Raw genomic sequence first — 18,980 nt, forward strand, 5'->3', positions numbered from 1 at the left:
AAATGTCAATAATACATCAGAATCTAATGATAAAAAAAATCACTGATGAGGAAAAAAAAAAGCAAATTTTCAAGAAGAACATGGCATTAGGCAAATAAAGCAAGTAAGATCATTTGGTTTTCCATGACCCTTAAGGGCAGAAACTCTCTTACTAATCTTGGTCTCATCCTGATTGCCTAGTGTACAAAATGCAGGCACTTCAGTGTTGGGTAACTGATTAATATGTCATACCTAAGTATGTATATACACAAATACGTTAACCCATAACTACCTGACAAAATACATGTCTCTCAAATTGGCTTAGGAGTTCCAAAATTTTAGCAATCTCTAGTAATGTCAGGTCCATACAACATAATTCTATAAATCACAGAGAATATTTCTGAAGTGGAAAGTAACATTTCTCTGTTCACCTTCAAAGGAAACAGCTTTAATTCAGATTTAATTAATTTATCCAGGTGCTTCACTGTGTACCAACTGCTGTCGTATATGAACTCATGAATACCCACATGGTCTGTGTTAAGAAGTAATCATTTCTAAAAAAATTACCAAGCAATTTTCACATTGCCAAAATATGTGGAATGATATTAAACTTTTTTGATGACAGGATGGTCTGGTCAAACGGTGAACTTCTGATATTCTCATGACTAAATTAATATTGATGCCAGATAATAAAATAACCACAAAACCATGACACAGAAAAGGACTTTCAGGGGTCATTTTATTCTTTTCCCTTGACCTCAGGAAGTCACTTGAGAATTTTGCCTACAACATTCACACCAAGAATCTTATAGTTCTATGAGATAAAATTAATTAGGATTTATTTGATATCATGTTTACTTTTAATTTCAAGTAATGTGTGTTATACAATCTACTTTGCATAATCAACTTTTGGTTTGCAATTTGTTTTGTTTTGGTTTTTTTGCTAAAATGCTCACACTAGGGATTTCTTCCACCAACAATATCAGCAACTCAGTTTGTAATTTAATCTTAAGAGAGTTGCAGTCAGTTTTCAGATGAAGAAATCAAAGCTATCTATAGTGATATGAAAAAATGCTCTAAATAACTATTGATTAGAGAAATACAAATTAAAACAACTCTGAGGTTCCACCTCACACCTATCAGATTGGCTAATATGACAGAAAAGGAAAATGATAAATGTTAGAGAAGATATGGGAAAATTGGAACACGAATGTATTGTCGGTGGAATTGTGAACTGATCCAACCATGCTGGTGAGCAATTTGAAACTATGCCCAAAGGGCTATAAAACTGTGCATACCCTTTGATCCAGCAATACCACTACTAGGTCTGTATCCCAAAGAGATCATTAAAGAAAGGGAAAAGGACCCACATGTACAAAAATATTTACAGCTGCTCTTTCTGTGGTGGCAAAGAATTGGAAATTGAGAGGACGCCCATCAAGTGGGGAATGGCTGAACAACTTGTGGTATATGAATGTAATGAAATATTATTATGCTATAAGAAATGATGAGCAGGCAGATTTCAGAACACAAGATTCAGAGCACAAGGATTTCAGACATAAGAGAGTATCCACAGCTTTGAGCAGTGTGTTGGGCTGACAGATACTTGATATACTCCCTATAAAGTCCTCTCCAAAAAAGAAGCCAAGTACCACCACATGGCAGAGACAGTCCGTAAATTAAAGTCGCAATATGAAGAGATGGCAAAAGTAGACAGACTGACTGCTTCAGCCTAGTTAGTCCAATCCAAGTAGCACACCTTATTTTCCACCCAAGCAAAAACCAGGCGCTGGTTTAATCATGAATCTTCTGCTTCCTTACCTGGCCTGAAAGTCAGAAGCACAGATTCTGGAAAATGGAGATAGAGACAAACTCTCATCTGAAAAACAGAGTCTTTTTGGACCAAAAACCCTTAAGAAATCTGACTCAGGTTTCAGTGTCTAGTCCTACAGAAGTACTCAGAAGCTATCCCCAGTGGAGTTCATCTGGGTTCAGGCTACTAGAATTGCAGAGGACTCAGCAGTCTTTAAGCTACCTAAGATGGACCTTTCAATGATAGAAAGCCAGAAACAACCACCACAGTTCTATAACCTCAAACCAAGATACAGAAATGTGTTGAGCTCCACAGGGTTCTAAAACTTCCTTTTCATATGGGCAAAGTTGTTTTCCCTGGTGAAACTCTTCCTTCTTTCCATCCACCTTTCACTCAATATAAGAAAGATGTCATTCATTCACAATTCTGCTAAGGATAATATTCCTGGGGAGGTAGCAATTGTTTCTTATATATCAACAGCAAAGCTTGAATTCTCCTAATGTAGGAAAACATATTCTGGAATGACCCAAAAGTGGTCTGAATAATTCTCAAAGTACAGTCACCCACAGCCAACTATTCATCTATAGATTAGATTACAGGGATTAAGGAGGATAATTAACATCTAAGTAGACTTTGTTCTGCATATTTATCTAAGATTAAAAAAATACTTTTCTGTTTTTATACTGTATCTATCCTGCAGAATAAAAGCTCTTTGAGGACAGTGGCTTTAAAAAAAAAAGTGTTGTCTCAGAGACCCCAGTACTTGCAAAATAGCAGGTTCTTACTAAATGTCCATTGAATTGGTAGTAGCCAAAACTCCAGCTCCTCTGACTCCAAGTCCAGACGTGTTTTCATTGTAACACACCTCTAAAGTCATCTTGCAAAGATACTTTTAAGTGCCTCCTCTTCTCTGCTACTTCCTAACTCCATCAAAAATAGCTCCATTTTGTAAAGGAATCAGGAGCGACAGCACTATGTTAACAACCAATTAGATACCCTGAAAGAAGTTAGTGTCCTTAGCCTTGATAGGACTCAACAATGCAACACAGGAGCCAAAACCAAACCAAAACAAACAAAAACCCTAAAGAGACCTTAGCTTGCATTATTAGAAGTACAGAGTACAGGAGAACGCACAAGACAGTTTGACTGTATTCTGCTATAATCGAACCACAGTCAGCAGTCAGCAGTACTCTTGTTGTTGAGTTCTAGGTCTTAAATTCTAGGAAGGAACATGAAAAACAGGGGAACATTCATAGCAAGGCAACCAGGATGCAGAAGGTGTTTGAAGCCAGGCCATACAAAGATGAGTTGAGTCATTTGGAGAAGTTTATCCTGAAAAAGATAAGACTTATATCTTCAAATACGGGAAGGGTTTTCATGTGGAAGAGAATGAAGAGATGTTTTGCTTGTTCCCGAGGAGAGAACTCACAGCTACAGCTGAATAGAAATTTGGGATAGTTACTATACATGGAAATACTTCTTCACAATTAAACTGTCCAAAGGTGGAATGGGATATTATAGAAGGTAGAGAGATCCTCCTTGCTGAAGGCCTTCAAGCAGGGCTAGATGACCATTTGTCAAATGTTATCAATAAAATTATTATTTACTCACTTTCTTAAATTAACTTTAAGGTCCCAGCCAACTCCTATATTAAAAGATTCTAGAAGTCTTTACCTTTCTGAGACATGGCATAAGGGGATGGAGGGGAGAACAGAAGGGTACACAGTAGTGTTCCATGTAGGAAACTCGCAATGTGGAAACTACTTCTACCGATGCATATCAGAAACTCATCTATCATTTAATTTTAGCCTCCTGAAAGTCTCAGAGGTAAGTGACTTGCCTTACCCACAATAACTACAGCTGGCACTGTATAAAGCTTGAACCTTGTCTTCCTGATTCCAAAGACAGCCCTTTATCTACTATGCCAAACTTCCTGTCAATATAGCAGGGTTAACTTCCTGGAGTTCAATATAACTTTTCATCATATTTTTTCAATACACCGTTAAAAAACTTGAAAATTTTTTTGAAGTCAGCAAACTAACTCATAATATGCTTTTTGGTACTTTCCAAAATATGTACATGATCCTTAAATCTTGTGCTTTTCCACCACACTTTTTTTTGGTACATCTGATAATCTCCTTTTTGTCACTTTTTTTTTTCCTCTTCAGTGTTTCATAGGGGTGCATCTGGTCTGTCTAGAAATGAAATGTGAAGTATTTGAGCTAAACAATATAGGCACATTACCAGGGAGCTCTTAAGCTAAAAGAGCAATTCCCTAGGTCATTTCATAATAGGACTTTGCAGATATCATGATGACACCAGGTATCCACTGGATTAAAACAGGAATGTCAACCTTACAAAAACAGCCAAATTAACTGCAATAACTAAATTGACCCAAAAGAAGATTAGAAACCAGCACAGATGGGCTCACAACCTTATAGTCCTCCCTTTTCTGAACTGCCAAAGGCAGCCAATAGTTATGATAGGCTCACAAATTAGGTGAGCAGTGTCAGATGGTAAACTAGTTTACAGAATAACCAACATTTTACATATAAATTTTCAAAATACTAAAACCTTCATTTTCTTTACACACCTACAAAGATTTAGAGGTGGAAGGGACTGTAGACATCATCTAACCCAATGCTCTCATTTTACAGGGGATTCTTGTAGGTTGGAATAAATGGCTTTTGACATCTCTTCCAATTCTGAGATTCTGTGATTCTTACTGGGATTCTGATTCCATTAGCCTTTATCTCTATAAATCTTGATATGACCTATCTTGATTCAAAAACATAAAAGATGCAGAAATGAGTATTTGTACATTCATCTAAGAATTCTCACCAAAATGTGAAGTTTCAATTCAAATACTTCACATGACTCTTTATAAAATTTATTCTGAAATAACAAATTCTCAAATTGTTGTGCATTTTTTCCAGCAGTTTGGGAAAATAAGTGCAATCCAATTAATCTTAAATGTATAGGTTAAAAACAGATTTCAATGTCTTATTACAAAGTGATATGTTGAGTAGACATGAAGAAAAGAGTCATACTCTTGCACATACACATGTAGATGTATAAAAAACCAACAAAGTTCAAATCAGGACTACAGTATCAATAACTAGAGATGCTAAAGCCAATAGACAGTATCACTTTTATATGAGTACCTTCAACATCTATATCATTCAGCACCAGGAAAAGAATGCCAAATCTATTCATTTCCTCTTAAAGATTTCAAGTTCAAAATTACAGCAAAAGATGGTGCCTTGAGCTGGTTAAGTGAAACACAGTACTACAAACCTAAATCAAGGTGGTAACTAACCAAAAGAAGTAGCATTTTATACAGAAAAATATACAAACAAGATCCAAACCCTATGAGTCTCTTACCTTCTTAATCCCCTCCAAGGTTTTCCTAACTTTAATTTCATTCTCTTCCACACTTCTCCAGTAGCATAAACATATTCAGGAGTCTTACTGAACAGGAAATATGGAGTTTAAATGACTTACATTAGTAGATGCAAGGAGACGTCGTCCTCAGTTCTTTCTTTAAAGGTATAGGTGCCTTGTTCTTTTTTTCCCCTTAGAATATTCTTTTCTCCAGCTTTTCTACTATCTCTCTTATGGATCGAGATGAAGGGTCGATGGATTTCTGTTATTTAATCTGAAGAAAGGAGAACATACTTTCAATTATTATGACATTATTTGTGCCTTTTTCTTTAACCTTGTTGAAAGACTTTTTAGGATCATTTTCCATCAGTGAATACATACTGGTTGGGTATTGATGCAGAGCAGTGAGTCCCCAACTGTAGTCAAACAAAAGACTTGTGATGAACCCAGTTAACAGTGAATTTGTTTGCTAATTTCTTCCTGCTGCCACTACATATGCTTTATAGTAGGAGCCGTGAATACTGATGGCAGCAAAGACCAGGAAGAGTGGAAGGAAAGGGGCAGTCAAGAAATTTGAGGGCAAGAAAATGCTACTTGTATAGTCAAGACTTTGAATGTCAAAAAATGAAGCTAGAGGAAAAATGATACACCTGAACAGGGGGGTTATTAACTTGGGATCCAGAGACACTCTCCCATCACACCCCAAAGAAGTCCATGAATTTGGAGAGGGGGGGGAAATTGTATCTTTATATTCACTAACCTCTAACTGAAAGTTAGTATTTCCTTAAATTATGATTTCAAAAAAAGCACTATTCTAAGAAAGGTTCCATAGGCTTCATCAGACTGCCAAAGGGGTCCATAACAAAAATTTTTTTAATTTTTTTAAATAAAAAAAAAACAACAACAATCCTGCCCTAGAAGTATTATAAGGGAATCAAAAGGCAAAAGAGAACTAACAAGGTTTAAGGTAAGGTTCAGAGGAAGTAAGATGACTGGAGAAGTAGGAGGACAGGAATCTGTTACTGCATTGTGGAGCCAGAACAATTTGGAATGGCACTGAAGTTGAACATACAAACACTCTTGGGTGGCTGAGAGACATTGGTCATGGGAGTTAAGCAGGTTGATGAAGTAAGATGTCAGGTTCTTAGAAAGGTCACCAATACGAATGCTATACTCACTATGGATAATGACAGGGAATTGGGTAGACCCAGATTAATCAAGATGCTCAAATAAGGAAGATAAGGTGAAAGGATGTGATGAAGGTTGGTAAATTATCTGGATTAGAAATAGATGATCTGAGTTTAAGGAGAGGAGAGGCCACTGAGTAATGGTTGAGAGCAAGGACATAAAAATGGCAGTAGTAAATAAGAAGTGTGAAGATTCCTCCTTCTGGCCCAAACAGCCAGGTGTCAAGGAAGTCTGGTGTTGAATGAAAAATTATCAAATGTGAGGTTCAAAGACAGAAGCTCTATATCTTCATTACTACTTAGCTTTGTGACTTTAAGTAAGTCATGGGCCTCTACTTCCTTATCTATTAAGTAAGAAGATTAGAAAAGATCATTCCTAAGGCCTTTCTAGCTCTAACATTCTGTGAAATTTCATGTAATAGGTTAAGGACAAATTGAGGTTTTTGATAGTGCCAGGAAGTGGAAGGAACGTAAAAGAGTTAAAAGATAAAGAAGACATTTTTAACAGAGCATGCACTCCGTAAGATACAACAGAAGAATCAGGCAAAGAAAAATAGAAACTAGGTGGGACTAAGATATTAGAAAAGGTAGAAGAGGAAAGAGATTTTCATCTTGGCACTGATTCTGAATTAAGGGTGCAGGATGATGGATTTTGTTAAGTAAAGGGCCTATCAAGTAGGCAAAACCTGTAGTATAACAGGCGCCCAAAGTCCTAAAATATTTTGCCCAATCTATGAGTTCGACTGAGCTTATATCTGTTACTAAAGATTAGGTTTTTTACACACAGTTAGTGAGTGTCTGAAGCTGGATTTGAACGCAAGTCCTTCTTGACTCCAGGCCCAATGCTCTATCCACTAACCTACTTAATCAGTATAAATGACCAACTCCTACATGTTTATATAGACTATTATATTTTTAGACAAAGAAAAATATTTTTAAATCATAAAATACTAAAATAGGAATTACTCATTTTAAAAATTAAAACAAAAGTTAAAAAATATTATTTCAAAAATATGAAACTGATCAGAAATGCCTAGCAAAGGTCTAAGTCAAAAAATGGGATATATAATGAGATTTTGAGAAAAGTACAAATCTTTGAAATTTTAGGAAATGAAGCATACTAGACAGATCATGATACACAATAAAGAAAGCTTTTTACAGCTCAATCACCGAAATATTCTCTAACTACTATAACTGCTCTGCAAAATCTAACAGAAGCCTACCCTACACAAGTACACATGTACATTTGGGAATCATCATCTGCTCCACGAAAATGTGGGCACTCATTTGTTAACAAGAGAATCAGTTCTGGCATACAAGACTTTTGTCCAAAATACCTACATTTTCATGGCTGCGACCTGTAATTGAGGGAATGCTTCCAAGCTAATGGGCCACACCTAGGTTCAACACTTCTCTTATCTTTAAAACTCACTCTAGCTCCCAATGGACAAATACCCAGTACACTGAACAGGAAGCATTTTTAAGCCAAAAACTGAAATAAACTACAGTTCTTTTTGGACATACTCAACTCTTGCAAACAGTCTTTTGTGACACTTTTAATGCCAACTATCTTGCAGAAATTGAAAATTACATGCTAGATTTTTAAAAATTATGTTGAAGTGGAAATTACAGGGGAAAAATAAATATAGAAGGCAATAAACAATAAAAAAGTAGACTAGTTTTAGACCTGGGAAAAGCAGACTATGAAAACTAAAACAAAGATAGAGGTACAATGTGAATCTTCTGAATTAGTATCTACCTTTGTGAATAACTTATGCCTAAAAACCCCGTCCAGTTCTTAACTAAAAAACACTACTTGCGATCAGATCAGTTTAACTTAATTCATTGTACTTCAGTATTGAAAAATCTATATTAAGCATTCACTACCTGCTAGGTGTTGGGAATATTAAGATGAAATACTCCAACAACTGAATTTAATTCAATAAACATTTATTAACTACCCACTGTGTACATGGCATCTATGGGGACTATTTAGTTCAATAAAGAAAGGGGAGAGGGAATTAGCTCCTTCCCTAAAGTACTTTACATTCTACTGGAATGTCCTCACCTTCAAGACATTTACAATCTAATGTACCTGATATGTATGCAAATAATAATTATAATATAATAAATCAGAGTATTTTAAGTGCATAAGAAAGTTATTGAGAGCTACAGAAACAACTCCAGGAGATACAGGTCACTAGGGGTTGAACAGAACAAGGAATACTCATGGAAGAGATGGTACAAAGGATTTCAGACAAAAAATGTAAGAGGTGGGCATTTTAGGAATAGGTTTATAATGAGCTAAGCCATGGAGGCAGAAAGGCAGTCGATATGCTTGGAGAAGAGAGAGTACTCTTATTTGGCTAGATTAAAGCATGAGTGAAGGGGACTTGTGTGAGAAAAGCATGGAAAGGTAAGCTGGAACCATATTGTAGAGGGCCCTGAACACCAATATAAGCAACATATACTTTATTCAATTGACAACAGGGAGTTGCAGAAGGTTTGATGAGTTTTGTGGTTGGACCTACACATTACAGAGATTACTCTGGCGCAGAATGAAGGGTAGACTAGAATAAGGAGAAGCAAGACCATATGGGAGACTTTTATACAAATGAGAAATGATGACTGCCTGAACCAGGGTAGTGGCAGTAGAAAAGAAGGGTCAGAGGTAAGAAACCTTGTAGAGATAAACTTAGCAACATTTTTCAACTGACTAGGGGTGAAAGGGCAAAGGTAAGTTAACAATGATGCCAAGATTTTAACGGGAGGTCACTAGAACAATTGAGAGGGCCCCCTAAAAAACAGTGAGGTTGGAAAGATAGTTTGAAGAAGATAATGAATTTATTTAGGGACATATTGAGTTTGAGGTACCAATGGAATCCTGAGGAAGTTATCTAGTAGGTAACTGGAAATGATGAAATGACAATCAGCAGAGAATACGGGGCTACATATGCAAATCTGAAGATCATCTACAGTCACATGGTAATTTAATCCATGGGGTTGTAGTTGTTGCTGTTAAAAGGGTTAAGTGACTTACTCAGGGTGACATAGCTAACAAGTGTCTGAGGCCAGATTTGAACTCAAGATGTCTTCCTGACTTGAGGCCTAGCACTATATCTACTGCATACCATTACTACTACCCATATCACAAAAGGAGAGAGTATAAAGAGAGAGAAAAAAACAAGAGCAATATTCTTAGAGGGGCAGTCACATTTTAGGAACAAGAGATAGAACTGAAGGGGACAAAAAATGGTCAGACAAGAAGAAAATTGGGGAAGTCCTCAGAATCATATCACTTCAAATAGAAAGGCAGTCTCTGGGGCAGGCAGAATGTTCAAAAGAGCTCATTGTGAAATTAGATTTCAGGATTCCAAAACTGCACAACCTCACCTAATTTTGTCTTAATTTACAATAAGTTCAACCTTGTAAATCAAAGTTATTAACATTTACATTCTCTATTTATGTTTTCATTTCACTGTTAAAGCAAAGATGATTCCATTTTGATTTCTAGAATATAGAAATGTTTTTTTAACTATATTTTGGGTCAATGTAGATCAATATATATCCCTTCAGGAAAATCTTTTGAACTGACAGAAGATGAGTGATTGACATCAGTAACACACTTTTTGTTGTCATGGATTGACATGTCATTTATAGAAAAACTTATGCTAATTAATGCTATCTTATCCATACTTACCAGAAATGTCAAAGGAATCTTTCAAATACTTTACAGCTATACCTTGATAAGGTATGCAAATTGCATATAGATAAGAATATAAATCTGTTGTGATAAGGAATTTAGCAATCCTATATACAACTGATGCAATGATAAGAACATACTATTAATATTATACAACTGCATCTTAGATATCAGTACATGGCTAATGAAAATTATGAAGGGGAAGAAGAACACATTTTGATGTAAGAAAAAATCCTGGCTAAAAGCATATCCCTCAGCAATTTTTATGTAGGCATGACTAGTAAAGCAGTACATAAGGGAGATAGATGGATCTTCATATTCCCCTCACACTAGAAGGCTGATAAAAATTATGTAGTGTAATTGTCTGTCCATCTAGTGTGTCCAAAGTAAGGATTTAAGTGTTATTACTAGTACTGATCACTAATATAGATTGCCTGTCCATTTAAAGGAGAGAACTGTTAGTTCTTCACAATAGTTTATTTCAAATTCAGTAAAATATACTCAACAATCATGAGGTAATATGAGCTCTTTCATAGATGCTAAGAATTAATTCAGTGAAAGCAAAAATCAATGAGACTTTCTCTATAAGACCAGGGCACAAAATAAATATCTGAAGGGAGGGCAAGAATATAAAAAGATACTACCATTATGGTAGAAACATGAGATACCTCATATTTTACTAAACCTCTTCTAAGAGGAGATTAAATTGTTTGATATCAGGTAAATTCATTCACAATTATAAAAAAAGTATTTTTAACTGAGGAGATAAGAATTATATATCCTTAAAAATAGCATATAGGCATATACATAACCTTCAGTACAAATAAATAGCAACATAAAAAGCAAAATGCCAGTCAACCTCCAATTCCCTAAGGGCACTGTGGTAGTAGAATTTGAAACAATAACAATTGACTTTCATTCTTATTTATTAAAAAAAAAAACACTAACAACAAAACCTTATTATCATCACCTGGTTTTAGCCCCACTTCTTCAACTACATTTTCAATCATTATTCTGAAATCAACTTCTTTCCAATTCATTTATTAACTCTGAAAATCATCCATAATTTAAAATTAGCTCTCTAGATGGGGGTTTGGGAGAAGTATATATTTGGGAATGAAAATTTGCTTTAAAAAAAAAGGCACAACAAAACAAACAAAAAAACAAATGAACACTCTATTGTTTTCTTTCCCTAGCTGCATAAGAATGTGGTCTAGTTAAAAGCAGAACTATTTATTTCTATTTCAATACAATGAGGCAGCCAGCTTGATTTGGTGGACAGAGCACTATCTCCATAGTTAGAAAAAGGGAAGTTCAAATCTTGCCCTAAATGCTTCCTAGCTGTGTCACTCTGGGTAAGACAATCTCTATCAATTTCCTTACCTGTAAAATGAGCATGATAATAGCAACTACCTCACATGGTTGTTGAAAGGATCAAATGGGATAAACGGAAGTACATTTGCAAAGTGGAAAGTACATTTGCAAACCTTGAAACACGATATAAATGTTGGCTTTATTATATAATGAGTGACAAGGTAGATGGCAAGGTGGAATGGTGGGTCTCTGAATAAGATGTAAAACCTGACCTTGTCACCTGGTCCAGTGACAGAGGCTCTCAATTTAGATGGCCATTGGTGTCAGAGGTGGAATATGACTCCTAATCTTTTTGACTCTGAGACTCACTCTCTAACCACTAATATCCAATAAGCCAGAGTCACCTTCCAAAAGAAATTAAAACATTATCAGAGAAAGAACTGATAAATATAAATTTGTATAAAATGATTTAACATATATACACCTATTTGTGTCTAATGGTAGCTGTCTCCAGGACAAGGAGGGAAGGGAAGAAAACAAAAGAAATCCAGGTGAAAATTTTATTATATATTTAAAATAAACATCAAGTTGTACATAACAGATATGCAGTTTCCTGTGCAATCATCTTTTTTATTATTCTACTATGTTATGGAAATGCTAGTTTTCTTTCATAAATTAAAAATGAAATAAATATATCTTTTTAAAAAGAACATGACCATTGGATCCCCTGAGCATTACAGCAAGGAATTCCCAACTACCTCCTAGACATTTTCACCAGGACTCCAATGGCCTCTCAAACTGAATAGGTTCAAAAACAAAATCTTCCTTAAGCCTATCTTTCCTTCCAATTCCCTCTTGTCTACAGATAACATTATGGTTTTCCCAGTCACCTATCTTCAAAATCTTTGCATCATATTTAACTTCCCTTTGACACTCACCCCCATTTAATCAGTTCAGAAACTGTTAATTTCACCTCCAAAATATGCTTTACATCTGTCCCTCCTTTCCACTTCCACTGCCACTATCCTCATTCAGGCAGTCACTACTTCTCACTTGTACTATTATAAAAGTCTCCTTTCTGATATCTTGCCTCTACTTAATCCATCCTTTATACTGCTGCAAGAGTAAACTGTGGAGAGAAAGACCATGAGCCACTCGCTAAAAATCAATGTTAAAAGTATAAGAATATTCAGGAGGGAGGGAGGTAAATGATGTTCTGAGGATGTATAAACTGCATTAAAAAATCACCTCAATCTAAGAGAAGAAAAAGAGAAAAAAGGAGAGGCTGGTGAATGATTCCAGCAAAGGGACAATCTGAAAAATGCTAATGAGGAAAGAGGATCATAGTGGCTAAGACCCACAAAGAAATCACTGCCCTCAAACAGTTTACAATCAAGTTGGAGAGATAAACTCATAAAATGATAGCTAGCAGAGCAAGAGGATGCTGAAATAAGCAATGAAAATGAAGTGCATAAAGACAAATAAGATGTAGACAGTCCTCTTTACCACAAATAAAACAAGAAGGTAGGGCAAAGAACTGGAAGGAGAAGCAGAAAAGAGAGATCATTCTTAGTACTTTTCCTGATTTCATTTTCTTTCGAATTTCCGAGGAAGTGAAGTACAAGCCCTACCACAATGTTTCAACCATCTTTCTCCAGCAAAGTGTGACACTAGCCTGAGGTTTACGCATATTTCTCAATACTCCAATATGGCACTAAGGAAGTGCTGCATCATTCAAGTAGATTAATATAGTCGATCTTCAACACTCACACATTTAACTTTCGGGACTTCTAGCATTCCTGGGATCTTACTAGTAAACCTCATTTTCACTTTCATGCACTGTAGAGAAAAAAATAAGGAGTGCAAGTGATGTATACAAGTTTGAGGAGCAGCCAGTATCCTACTAGGCACTTCACTGGTCTTGTTTGCCCTACTGTGGTAAAGCAAAGAGTTCCTCAGGCATTCATAATATATTTTCACTGTTTGCCCTTAAAACTCAAGTTTTGTGTTGCAATTATGCCCCCAAAGCATATCCCAAGTTCTTTGGGCTCTAAACCCAAGCATGCAGAGTCCTTGATGTGGATTACTGAGAAAATAAAGGTGTTAGATAAACTTTGTGCAGGAATGTCTGCAGTCTCTGTCGGCTAGAGTTTGGTGTTAACAAATTTGATTCCCTATATCCACAAAAAGGAGGAAAAGTATTCATAAACTTGCTGGGTGAAATCCCCCCCAAGAAAGTGCTAAAGCAACCTCTCAAGTGTGGGATGAAGGAATTGAAAAAGTAGAAAGGTGGCTAAATTTGTGGGTAAATAAGATGGTAAACTCTACCCTCACACATTCTCCCTGGCACCCACAGGGGTGGGCTAGTACTCACCAGAGGCATGTGCTTTTCATCTAGGAACAATTCAACCCCTGAGCCAAAAGGGAGATTGGAGATAGCAGGCTGCCCCTTTCCCTTTTTCACCTCAGGCTTCTTCTGACATCCCAGCCCTTGTCCCTCCCAGTTCCTGTCAGGCATTGCCTCTCCTCTTCCCTACATTTTATAGGTTATTTCATGGTTACTGTGTTAGGAAGAGTGCATATTATCAGAATTAATGTTTTGTTATAAAGAATTATATGAAGAAAAGTATATTTTCAGCAATCTCTAGAGAAAGATTACAATTTTTGGTGGTCTCGGGAACCTAACCTCTGATTTCCCATAGGTTCAATGTAACAACATTCACATTTTATACTTTCATGATGTTTTCTAGGAATGTTACCCCAGTGAAAGTTGAGGACTGACTCCATGTATGGTTGTATCCATAAGAAAATAAATACGGGGTATACACACGTAGACGTAACATTTGTTTCAAGTAGTTGGGTTTGCTACGAATGAGTACACCTTAATGTTCTCCTGAAAATTTTATTTCAAATTATAGAACTTCAGCCCAAGAGATTGCAAAGATCTTTCCTGTACACGTGTCTTATGCTGCTTCTGTCAGAAAAGGTTTTTTTAAATGAATGTTACAACAGCCTTAAATACATAGATGCAAAATTTGGGAATGAGAGAGAGGTATACAATATCTGCTATGAGTGAAATTCACAATAGTTCAGAGATCATTTCCAATCTAAGAGCTATTTGAGTGATCAAATGAGATAATGTAGATAAAACACATAAAGCAAACCATAAAGCACTCTGTAAATGCTAGCTATGGTTTGTTTCTCTAAAACATATTGTCTTATTCTGCTCACCTTTTTTTTTATATGTTCAGACAGAAAACATCTAAGGAGAAGAGCAAAGCGTACTATTATTCCTATATATTTAACGTTCTGCAGACTACTATGTAGGTGGATAAAAAGAAGGCTTCTATAATTGAATGAGAGCCCTGGGATGTTAGCTTATCTTCTGAAGATTCTCTAAAAGCAACTTCAGGACAACTCCAGTAGCACAGAGGATAACAGGAATGACATGGAACTAATCCACTGCCATATGGCTTTCATTTCTTCCACTAGGTCTCTATATTTTGAAAGCTCTTCATTCCATGTAGTTTGGAAATCTCATAAGTATTTGACATGGTGACATCTATCAAGAACACTTTGACAGGTCAATGGATCTGTGATTTCACTGATATAGGTACTCTCTCAAATGGCACAGATCACAAGCAATACTGTTTGAATAAATACCCTTTTATCCTTTGTGACACTAGTTCATATTTTCCTATAAATCCTGCACAGAGATTTAATCCAATGTGCTGGGGACTTTCCACCAAATATCCACATTGTATGATTAACTATAGCACACTTAGGTTATCCACTTACAGGTTTTTTTTCCTTTTTTTTTCTTTATGTGACTGGACCACATTCTTTTTCAGTCATAAACTTCTCTAATATCATCCTTTACATTGTTTCTGTGGTGCAATTTCTCATAATCATCAATGAAGAAGAGTTTGCTATGCAAACTGGTTGGTTCCCTCAACGAAGCAAAGCAGAAAGGTGGATAAATATGAATTTATCTCAGCCTCAGTTTCCTCATATAAAAAACATGAATAACACTGGCTTTAGCACTTGCCTCATAGGGTGACATCAGAGAAATAATCAGATGGGATGGCACACATGTCAACATACTTGCTAAACCTACAGTGATCTATAAATATCAATTATTATCACCAAATAATTTTTATAGTCAACCAATAATAAGCACAGCGAATCTTGCATAATTTTATACCTTTCAGTCATTTGGGAGATTACAAACATGTTACCTGTTTAAGATGCCATTCAAAAAGGCCTGCCTCTTCTAAATTTTTTTCAAAGATCATCCTATGTATGTGCAGATTATTCTCATAAAAAAATTGTAGACATAAGAAATTAGGCATATGAGTAAGTAGTTATTAGTGTTTTCCAGGCTGCCCTTTTTTTTTGGGGGGGGGAGATGGATTAAAGTCCAAGATTTATTCCAATATAATCCTTTGCTATCTTACCACTTTTAAATTAAAATCAATTCCTCAGTGCTCTCATCTTTATATCACATCTAACACAGACACCTAACACTGTGTATTAGGACCAGTAGAACTGCTCATTCAAGCCTTATGTAGAACATGTGGGACTGTGATGTAAGATCCAAATTGGGGGGGGGGTTCCCTTCATTGTCATTAATGGAGGAAAAGTTTATTAAAGAAATCCCTACAGATCTTTCCCCATTTTTGTTTATAAATGACACTTATAGAAATGGCTTCTGAATCCATTTCTTTATCTTTTCCTTTGTCTAATGCTGCACTATTGATACCAGCTCTTGAATGTTATCAGGTTCACAAGATTTAGAATCAGAAAGAATCTCAAAGATCATCTAATCCAACCAATCCCCTCATTTTACAGAGAAGGAAACGGTGACCCAGAGCAGTTAGACAATGTGCCCAAGGTCACAAAGCTAGTAAACAGAAGAGCTAGGATTCAAAGGCAAGTCCTCAGACTTTAAACCTGGTGTTCATGTGGCTATATCAGATGCTTGATTCCTTCCCATCTAGAAAATTTGATCTCTCAAATTTATTCTTTTAATTTCAACTTAAATTGAATCTTCAACTCATAGACTCTTAGGTTATTATATCTTTGTCCCTTGGTTGTCCTCAGTCTCTTTATAATGTAACTCTTTCTCATTTTCAGTTTCATAGTCATATTCTTGATATGACTCTAAAAGATGAGCTATTACAAATGCTTTTCACTATGTTTTCCCTGCCTCTGGTCTCTATCTTCTTTGCTGTTGTTCAGTCCTTTCAATTGTGTCCAACTCTCTGTCACCCTGTTGGGGTTTTCTTGGCAAAGGTACTGGAGTGGCTTGTCATTTCCTTCTCCTGCTCATTTTACAGAGGAGGAAACTGAGGCAAACAGGGGGAAGTGACTTGCCCAGGGTCACACAAGGAGTGTCTGAAGCCAGATTTGAATTCAAGTCCTCCTGATTCTAGGCCTGGCGTTTTATCCACTGTACTACCTACTTAATCAGTATAAAATGGCCTAGAGTTTCCAACTCCTGCTATGTTTATATAGACTGTTATATGTTTTCACAAAGAAAAATATTTTTTAAAGTTGATGTTATGATTTGCTTATCTTTAAGTTTGCTAGGACCCTCCTTCTTACCTCTTCTATGTTTGTTAGTGATTGCTTCACAAAAGGAACTGTGAAGCTCAAGGCTAGGAAACAGCTGCTGAACTAGTGGCATTAGGGTTGGTACATATAGGTAGAAGAGGTATGGGGGCTCCAAACAGGTACATTTCTCAGGGCCCTGGGGATGACAGGGCTTAGAAGTATACAGCTAGTGGAGAACTCAGGAAATCTGAACCCTGAGGAGAATGAGCACTGGTGTGTTTTTAATGTTTGCTTAATCTAGTAAAGAAGTTTGATTTTTTTTTTAATTTTAATCTAATCTTTTAAATTTTGTTACCGTGTCTTAGGCTTACATACTTTTTATCATTCTTTTGTCTTATATCACAGATAATTCTAGGGCAGGAGAAGTAGCATACTTCCATTGTACCCAATCTGGTGACCCCTCCCCCCAAAAAAGAATGAGCAATATGAACCTATGTAGAGACCACATATGGCAACACTGTGCCCTAGAAGTCCCCCATATACATACAACAGGAAGAGAAAAATGTGCTTTAAATCATTTTTCTATACTTAAGTATTTCTCACTTACGTTGACAAACCTTTTAATATTTGTCCACTAGTTTCTAAACAAGGAAACACAACAGAAAGTTGCACTCTCATTTCCAAATAAATGTATCCTTTAAATATCCACAGAGTATAATCATCCCTTCCCATCCCATACCTTCTCTGTTGCCAAGACCTGCCGACTTTGCCTTCCTCCTATCTCTCACTATGCTCCTTAGTCCCCTTGTATAACACTGCCACCACCCTGGGACAGGCCAGCAGCATCACCCCATCCCTGGACTACTGCAATGGCCTGCTGGCTGGTTTGCCAGCCACAAGAATCTTCCCACTCTAGTCTATCCTTCACTCAGCTGTCCAAGTGATCTTCCTAAAGCTCAGGTCTGACCATGTCACTCCCTTACTCAATAAATTCCAGAGGTTCCCTATTTCCTCCAGAATCAAAGATAAAATCCTGGTTGGTATTCAAAGCCCTTCATAACCTACCCTTCCCCTTTCTGATATTCTGACCCCTTACTCCTCCTCCAATATCTCCTTTGCAATCCTGAAACTCTGTACTCCTTCCCACTTCCATGAACAAGAAACTCAATTTCCAGCCTCCAAGCATTTTCAATGGGTATCAGTCACACCCAGAAAGTTCTCCCTCCTCATCTCTGCTTCCTGGCTTCCTTGGCATCCCAGTTAACATTCCACTTCTACAGGATCCCTCTTATTAGTGCCTTCCCCCATTACCTCCAACTTAACCTTGTGTATAGCTTATTTGTACATACTCGTTAGCATTCTGCCTCCCTGGTTAGATTGTCAGCCCCTCTAGAGCAATGACTGTCTTCTTTGTTATCTCCTGAACAGTGCCAGGCACAAGGTAAATGCTTAATGTTTATTGACTAACTGGTTGATTGTAGCATACAATCAAAGCAAAAGGAAAACATGAATCATCTCAGCTTTAAATTACATTAAGGACAACAATGTTTCCTTGGAGGGGGAGTGGTAGGGGAATATCTTTCACCCATGGTCCTCAATACAGTCTAGCAGAAATTCTCCTCGTAACACAGATGGAGAGATGGAATCTCACATGCCTTCCTGCCTTAACTTATCCAGTCTCATGCTCAGGTTGGTAGTGGAACCCAGAGGAAAACTCTGTGAGTCAGACTTTGACTCTCAGTTTTCTAAAACCCTAAGGCCATTATCAGTCACTTTTAAATGCAATATAAACAGAAATCACTATAAATCAAGTTCAAAAGCAGATTTTTAAAAATTAATGCCATTTATCTAACTCAACTTCCAAGCAAGCTCTTTACCTTCAGCAACATATCTAAGTGTAATTAGAAAATACTGATATCTATTGCGCATACTTGCCCATCAAGTATGCTTACTAAAGTTTATATTTCCTATTCAACTTTTTTTCTTGCTACTGAATAGTCTACATTTTAATAACTGAAGTAGGTCAAATAAGGATATCAAACAC

The 18,980-nt window shown here is 36.5% G+C and overlaps 1 protein-coding gene across 2 annotated transcripts in view; it reads right to left on the reverse strand.

Moving 5' to 3' along the window:
- FOXP2 (forkhead box P2) overlaps positions 1–18,980 on the reverse strand; it is a 699,815-nt gene that overhangs the window by 595,103 nt on the left and 85,732 nt on the right. For both annotated transcript variants that reach the window (XM_078154200.1, XM_078154192.1), the window contains exon 2: positions 5,297–5,450. The gene's annotated coding sequence lies outside the window, so the exon portion shown is untranslated. The remainder of the gene's footprint in view (positions 1–5,296; positions 5,451–18,980) is intronic.

Source organism: Phascolarctos cinereus, unplaced genomic scaffold (assembly GCF_003287225.1).
Source record: "Phascolarctos cinereus isolate Bilbo 61053 unplaced genomic scaffold, phaCin_HiC Scaffold_1;HRSCAF=81, whole genome shotgun sequence".
Lineage (NCBI taxonomy): Eukaryota > Metazoa > Chordata > Mammalia > Diprotodontia > Phascolarctidae > Phascolarctos > Phascolarctos cinereus.